The sequence below is a fragment of the Pongo abelii genome, chromosome 8 (genome assembly GCF_028885655.2).
Source record: "Pongo abelii isolate AG06213 chromosome 8, NHGRI_mPonAbe1-v2.0_pri, whole genome shotgun sequence".
In the NCBI taxonomy this organism is placed as follows: Eukaryota; Metazoa; Chordata; class Mammalia; order Primates; family Hominidae; genus Pongo; species Pongo abelii.
The window spans coordinates 13,187,531-13,195,510 of NC_071993.2; the positions used below are offsets into that span (position 1 = coordinate 13,187,531).

Genomic DNA, 7,980 nt, shown 5'->3' on the forward strand with positions numbered 1-7,980 from the left:
TACCAAGGCTGGGTAATATCTAAAGTCTGGGACAAGGCTGGGGTAGAAGGAGGGGCAGACTGCTAGAGAGTGGGGCAGGAGGGCTGGAGGCGGTATGCCTGGGACAGGTGAGAATCAGTGTCCCAGACCCAGGAATGAAGGGAAGGGGCATGGAGGGTGGTGGGGGCATTGTGATAAAGGCAACAGATTGGGGGAACAGTTCTGAACCAGAAAGGGAGCTGACTTCCGGACTGAGCACTTCCGCTTGGACAGGACAATGCAGAAATGGCCTGGAGCTCATGACTACGCTATGGCACTAGGGACGACAGAGGACTCCTCTCCTGGGTTCCTTCTGCAGAAGTTGTGTATGCAGCTGCTCATCTAAGCACAAAGATAGGAGGGCCCCTTTTATGGGACTTCAGGAGAAGCCTAGAAGGTGCAAATTACTAGGGCAGTATAATCTCTAAACTTTGGCCGGGCATGGCGGCACACACCTGTGATCCCAGCACTTTGAGAGGCTGAGAAGCAGGGATTGCTTGAAGTCAGCAGTCGAGACCAGCCTGGGCAACATAGTGAGACTCGGTATCTACAAAAAATTTAAAATTTAGCCAGGTGTGGTGGCACGTGCCTATAGTCCCAGCTACTCAGAGGCTGAGGCGGGAAGATCGCTCGAGCCCAGGAGTTTGAGGCTATAGTGAGTTATGCTTGCACCACTGTACTGCAGCTTAGGCAACAGAGCAAGACCCTATCTCAAAATTTAAAAACATCTCCAAGCTTTCTTGATTGCTTACCTGATTTGATCAGGTACTTTGTTTTATTCTATTCCATTTTATTAATTATTACATATATATGTTCAGTTATAACTTATTGATATGTATGGATGATATATTAAGTGCAGCTTAGATTAGAAAGCAAACACAAGGAGATCTGCTGTACAATGCTGCACCTATCGCTAACAATACTGTCTCATGCCCTTAAAATTTTGTTGAGGGTTGATCTCATGTTAACCGTTCTTACAATTAAAAAACCCACAGGCATCCTGGGCATGGTGGCTCATGCCTATAATCCCAGCACTTTGGGAGGCCGAGGCGGGTGGATCACTTGAAGCCAGGAGTTCGAGACCAGCCTGGCCAACATGGTGAAACCCTGTCTCTACTAAAAATACAAAAATTAGCCAGACGTGGTGGTGCACGCCTATAATCCCAGCTCATGACCTGAGGCTGAGGCAGAAGAATCACTTGAACCTGGGAGGCAGAGGTTGCAGTGAGCTGTGATTGCACCACTGCACTCCAGCCTGGGCAGTAGAGTGAGACTCTGTCACACACACACACACACACCTAGAAGTTCCAATGTTTTTCTTGCCTTCCAGTGGATCTTCTTACACGTCCAGTTTTGGATACTTCTGGTCCCAAAAAGCGAGAGGTGGGGTCAGGAAAAAGGATTTTTCCTCTCCAACCTCAGAGGAATAAGAAAAGTCATTTTTCCTTCCTCTAATGCAAACAACTAAAAAGACTGAAGGTAGAATGATCTTTTTTGTTTTTGTTCTTGTAGGCAGGAAGGTTAAAATTAGGAAGATGAAAACATGTGACAACCATTGCCTTACGTAATAAAAGTACAAAGGGGTTGGGCTCAGTGGCTCATGCCCGTAATCCTAACACTTTGGAAGGCTGAGGTGGGAATATCATTTGAGACCAGGAGTTCAAGACCAGCCTGGGCAACATAGTGAGACCCCATCTCTACAAAAAAATTTAAAATTTAGCCAAGTGTGGTGGCATGCACCTATAGTCCCAGCTACTCAGGAGGATTGCTTGAGCCCAGGAGTTTGAGGCTGCAGTGAGTTAGATCACACCACTGCACTCCAATCTGGGCAACAGAGTGAGACTCCATCTCTAAAATAATAAAATAAAATAAAAAAGTACAAAGAACGCAAATTCAAGCTTCTTATGAAAACCAGGGGTGATACAAAAGACAACCAGTTCTCCAAGTGAGGAATGTTGATGAACCTTGGAGGGCACATTTGTTTCATTTGTCACTTAAAACCTGAGCCTGATGCTCCATTTGTACACTGCTCACCCCAAAATGGATGAGCTGCCTTGTTTGATCCTGATACGCCATGTGGGCAGGGGTGAAGGTACACAGCTCATGGTGTCATCTGGCACCATGTGGCACAGAGCATCACAAGCCAGTGGTGAGCCATGCACGTTAAGAATGAGGAAGCTCTTGTAATCCCAGCACTCTGTGAGGCTGAGGTGGGTGGATCACTTGAGGTCAGGAGTTCAAGACCAGCCTGGCCAACATGGTGAAAGCCCATCTCTACTAAAAATACAAAAATTAGCTGGCATGGTGATGCACGCCCATAATCCCAGCTATTCGGGAGGCTGAGACAGGGGAATCGCTTAAACCCAGGAGGCGCAGGTTGCAGTGAGCCGAGATAGGGCCACTGCACTCCGGCCTGGGTGACAGAGAGAGAGAGAGACTCTGTCTCAAAAAAAAAAAAAAAAGAGGAAACTTGGCAAGGGGCGCACCTCACCTGGTCCGCCTCCTCTCAGCCCAGCTATTGCAAATGATCTGCATTCCCTTCAATCACCTCATCGGGCCACTCCAGGCTGCCTTTGTACATGAGCTGCCTCTGCCTGGAATGGTTTTGCTCCTCCTCTGCAATCCTCTCAGCTACTCATCCTATCCTATTCATCTTCCCAACTCAGCTTAAGCTTTTCAAAGTGGATTGCTTCCATTTTTTTTGTCCCCCACTTAGTAGCAATTCCAAAAACTCGCTGTTTGTTTGCATTTCTGTCTCCCTCTGCTTGGCTACGAGCTCCATGATGGCAGGAATTGCATCTCAATGATCTTTGGGTACCCCCTGGCCTAACAGACTCAGTCATAGGTGTCAAAAGAAAAAGAAAGTTCAGGACCTTTCAAACTCATTATGCCGAGGGGAAAAGTTAAGCCCTGGAACCCGAGTCAGGTAACATGGCTCTCTCCTCTCCCCTCCTCTCCGCTCCTCTCTTTTTTGAGCCAGAGTTTCACTCTTGTTGCCCAGGCTGGAGAGCGGTGGTGTGATCTCTGCTCACTGCAACCTCTGCCTCCTGGTTCAAGTGATTCTCTTGCCTCGGCCTCCCAAGTAGCTGGGATTACAGGCAACCCTCACCACACCTGGCTAATTTTTGTATTTTTAGTAGAGACAGGGTTTCACCATGTTGGCCAGGCTGGTCTCAACCTCTTGACCTCAGGTGATTGACCCACCTTGGCCTCCTAAAGTGCTGGGATTACAGGCGTGAGCCACTGCGCCCAGCCAAGGAGTTATTATTTCTTATGATTCTGAGGGTGCACTGACCTCAGGTCAACAGCTCTGCCCCATGTGGTGTGGATTGTGGTTATGCAGGCAGCTGCAACCAAGTGGAGTTCAGCTGGGGCCCAAACATCATGAAGACTTACTCAATACCAAGCAGGTGGTGCTGGCCTTTGGCCTCTGGGTTCTCTCCATCAAGGCCTCTCTTCCTCCATAGGGTACAGGGACTTCCTCTCTGCAAGGCAACGGGATTTCAAGAGAGTAGGAGCTGCCTGTGCCCAGAACTGGCACAGCACCATTTCAGCTGCATTCTGTTAGCAAAAGCAAGTCATATTCAAGCCCAGATTCAAGGGTGGGGGGAACAGAATCCACTTCCTTTTTTTTTTTTTTTTTTTGGACAGGGTCTCACTCTGTCACCCAGGCTGGAGTGCAGAGGTATGATCATAGCTCACTGCAGCTTCAGACTCCTGGGCTCAAAGTGATCTCATCTCAGCCTCCTGAGTAGCTGGGACTACAAGCATGCACCACCATACCTGGTTAATTTAAAAAAAAAAAAAAAATTATAGAGACAGGGCTATGTTGCCTAGGCTGGTCCCAAATTGCTGGGCTGAAGCAATCCTCCTGCCTCAGCCTCCCAAAGTGCTGAGATTACAGGCAGAATCCATCTCTTGATGTAAGAGAAACATGTGTTTACAGGGAGGTGAGAAATTGTTGGTGGCTAGCTTTAAAGACACTCTTCCAACCTGAATAGTTCTTATTACAGTAACTTTATCTTCACTGAAAGATTTAATTCACTCCAAAATGCTTGGCGAATTCCTCGTTACCTGCTTTACTCATAAACAAATTTGACCACATGCTACAGTCTCTCTTTTTCCTAAGCTACTGTGCTTTCTCCTTGCTAGCTGCCTGCCTTTGAGTCTGCAGATCAAGTCCTTTGCCTGCTAAAACAATTGGAGTGGGGAGGTCTTTACAACCCCTTTTGACAGGGAACCTGTTTGGAGTCTCATATGGAGAAAGAAATCCCTATTGTGCAGAAACATGGATACTTCCTATGAAATATTTTCTACAGGAATATCACATAGGACATTAGGGTTTCATCAGTTAATCTGTGTATCAGTTGTGGCAGAGAAATTACTGCAAAAAATTTCAGTGGCTTCACACATTACAGTTTAATTCTAAACTTGTGTAACAGCCCAATGTAGATCCAAGTCAATGCAGGGACTCGGCTCCATGCAGTCATTCAGGGACCCAAGGTGGTCGCAATTCCACCATCTTCAGCCCATTACCTCTAAGGTCATTTTGGGCACTGACATCAGCTAGTGGAGGGCAAAGAGCGTGTGAGTTTACAGTTGGGGCCTACAAATGGCACACATCACTTCCTCTTGCATTTTATTGGCCACAACTTGGACATACGGCCAAATCTAACTCTGTTGGAAACCGAGAAATGTAGTCCAGCTGTGTGCCCAGGAAGGAGAGGAAGCAAGTTCGTGACAGACTAGCAGTCTAAGCCCACTCGTCCAGAACCACACACATTACACACATATTGACAGTGTTACTTGTGCCTGTTAGCACACAGATCACACTCAAGCCTGGGAGGAGGAGGGTGAGTGCATCAAGAAAATTACAGGAGTGTTTAGCAGGAAGCTTGAGTGCATTTCCCCCAACTTTCCCTGGAAACAGACAGCATGTTTCCAGACTTGGACACAGTGCCATCTGCTGCTCAGAATAAAAAGCAGGGAGGTGGACTGGGCTATGGTTGGGCTTGAGGTCAGAGTAACCACGTTAGAAGAATCAGAACTTAGTACTCTAGAATTTTCATTGGTTTGGTAACCATAGGAGATTAGGGGAAATTCATGCAGCAGCCACTTCCATTTAACAGACAACAAACAAAAATTGTGAGGAGGAGGGGAGAGGAGTGTATGGTTCGTTTTGGCTTTCTGTGGAATTAATTAAGGCAGCTGAGTATCACGGAAGGCAAGACTGGAGTCAAAAGACCTGGGTCCTAGGCCCCACTTTGCCATTATCTGGGCTGCAGTTTCCTTAGTTCTAAAATGAGGGGACAGGCCTGGCATAGTAGCTCTTGCCTGTAATCCCAGCACTTTGGAGAGCTGAGGTGGGAGGATTGCTTGAGCCCAGGAGTTTGAGAGCAGCCTGGGCAACAATAGCAAGCCCCCATCTCTACCAAAAAAAATTTTCAAATAGCCAGGTGTGGTGGCATGTACCTGTAATCCCAGCTACTCAGGAGGCTGAGGCAGGAGGATTGCTTGAGCCCAGGAGTTGAGGTTGCAGTGAGCTATGGTGGTGCCACTGCACTCCAGCTGGGTAACAGAGAGAGACCTTGTCTTAAAAAAAATAATAAAAATTTAAAAATAATGAGGGAACAAGAAGACTTTTCACTATTCCTTCCAGCTGGGAGCTCCAATCCAGTTCCATAGTCATATGTGACCATTTTCAAGATGGCAATTGAAGCCATATAAACACATCGGATCCCTCAGGGAGAGTGTTTCTTGTTATGTTTTCTTAAAAAAAAAAATCTAAATCCATATGTTATAATTTCCACATCAGAAACATCTATTACTCGCTTTTTTTTCTGTCAATAAGTTTATTGTCTTTATCTGAAAAATCCTCATAGAAAATTGTTTGGTTTGACCGGGCGCAGTGGCTCACACCTGTAATCCCAGTACTTTGGAAGGCCAAGGCAGAGAGATCACAAGGTCAGGAGTTCGAGACCAGCCTGGCCAATACAGTGAAACCCCGTCTCTACTAAAAACACAAAAAATTAGCTGGGCGTGGTGGCGGGCGCCTGTAAATCCCAGCTACTCGGGAGGCTGAGGTAGCAGAAGCACTTGAACCCAGGGAGGCGGAGGTTGCAATGAGCTGAGATCACGCCATTGCACTCTAGCCCGGGTGACAGTGCGAGACTCTGTCTCAAAAAAAATTTAAAAACCTTCTTTCTTGGGCTTCTTTTCATAGACTGGATTCTCTCGTATAGCAGCATGAGCTTTCTTGTATATCTCTTCCATCATGTCTGGAGTTAACATTGTTCTTTATATATTGAAAGAACTGTTTCTTGTAAGCATCTTCATCTTCCTCCATTAAGTAGCACATGTAATCTGTAACATTCTGGCCCCTGATGTGCTTCTGGTGTACTTCTGCATTAAATTCCTTGTTTTTGGAATCATAACCAGGGAATCGTTTGGTATTGCGAGGGATAGACAAGCCTCCATCCACAGCTCCCTTCAGGGTGCCAAAAACTTGATTGCCAGTGGTAGTTCTGGCAAGGCCTGCATCCAAATAGCAGGTAAAGGCACCTGGCTGACTATCAGTACTTTCCACATCGTATTCATCACCAGTCACCTCCACTTGGCCTTCATAGATCTTGTCCATGCCAAACTTACTGAGAAGCCTGCGGGTCAGCAGCAGGCCAGGACAAGACGCTGCAGCATAATTTGTCAGGCCAACCTTCACACCGTATTTTGGCAGTTTGTGTGCATATGCTGCACAGACTATCATATCCCCCTCGATATGGCCTAAGCAATCTGACAAATGATATCTCTGTTCGTTACACGAACTATCATCCTGTATTTGGGTGTGCTGTATTTATTTTTATCCTGTATCACCAAGCGTTTCTGGGCGTAGTAATCTGTTTTACCCTCTCGTCGTCTTCTAAATTTCAGTTGGTATCTCTTAAAGTAGGCCTTATTTTTAACAACTTTAACAAACCCCATCCTGTGGAACAGAGACCTGCATCTGCGGCTCGACAGAGACCTGCAGGCCTATTACTTGGATTTAAAGAAAAGTAAATATGTAGGAATTTTTAAATTAACAAGCAGGACTTGTTGACTGGAGGTGGATGATGAGGGAAGAGAGTTTCTAGCTTGGCACAGCTGGGTAGCTGAGGAAGTCCCGCAGCTAATTAATAGCCATTATCATTCATACACTACGGCACATCCATATGACTCAGGCATATTCTAATTGCTTCACATACACTATCTCAATTTTCATAACAACTCCTGTGGAGAGTACTATTATTGGCCCATTTTACAGAAAAAAACAAAACACAGGAAATACTTATGGAAGGACAGATGAGAAACAGGGAGGAAGGGAGTGTGACAGACAAACTGTCCACCAAAGTCTGGTGTTATGCTCCCTCCCATACCGTAGACTTATTGCTGGCATATGCATACTTCATAAGGGTGATGCTAAAATTTAGATATGCCCTTCTGCATCCTCTTTTCTGTTCCCTTCTCCTGTCCGGGTGACACCAAGGCAACCTTGGAAGCCACCTATGGAAGATGGCAGAGTCTTCAGTCTGGACCTTTGAATGACTTTGCGGAGCTGACCTCTCACGCCCCAATTTCACCCCCTGCCTCCTGCCCTAGAACACCTACTTTGGATATGAGATGAGAAATAAGTTTTTATTGGTTAAGCATTAAAATTTGGGAGTATCTTTGTTACAGCAACAATATTCAGTGAACATCTTGCTACATCTAATTAAAACGGGATGGGAGGTAAAGACAATAAATGAAATATTGGACATGTTGAATTTGAAATCTTGCAGGACAACCAAACGGGAAAGGCCTAGCAGGTAGACAGCGAGAGATGGGGCGGAGATGAACAGAGTCTTCGTTACACAAATTCACAGGGTGGGCTTGCTCCTAAATAAATCACAGAGAGAAAGGAAAAATTACTGAAATTTTTTTTCTGCCATT

The 7,980-nt window shown here is 46.0% G+C and overlaps 1 pseudogene; it reads right to left on the bottom strand.

Moving 5' to 3' along the window:
* Nucleotides 1–6,095: 6,095 nt before the first annotated feature.
* LOC100461273 (large ribosomal subunit protein uL18-like) lies at nucleotides 6,096–7,008 on the bottom strand (annotated as a pseudogene).
* Nucleotides 7,009–7,980: the final 972 nt, after the last annotated feature.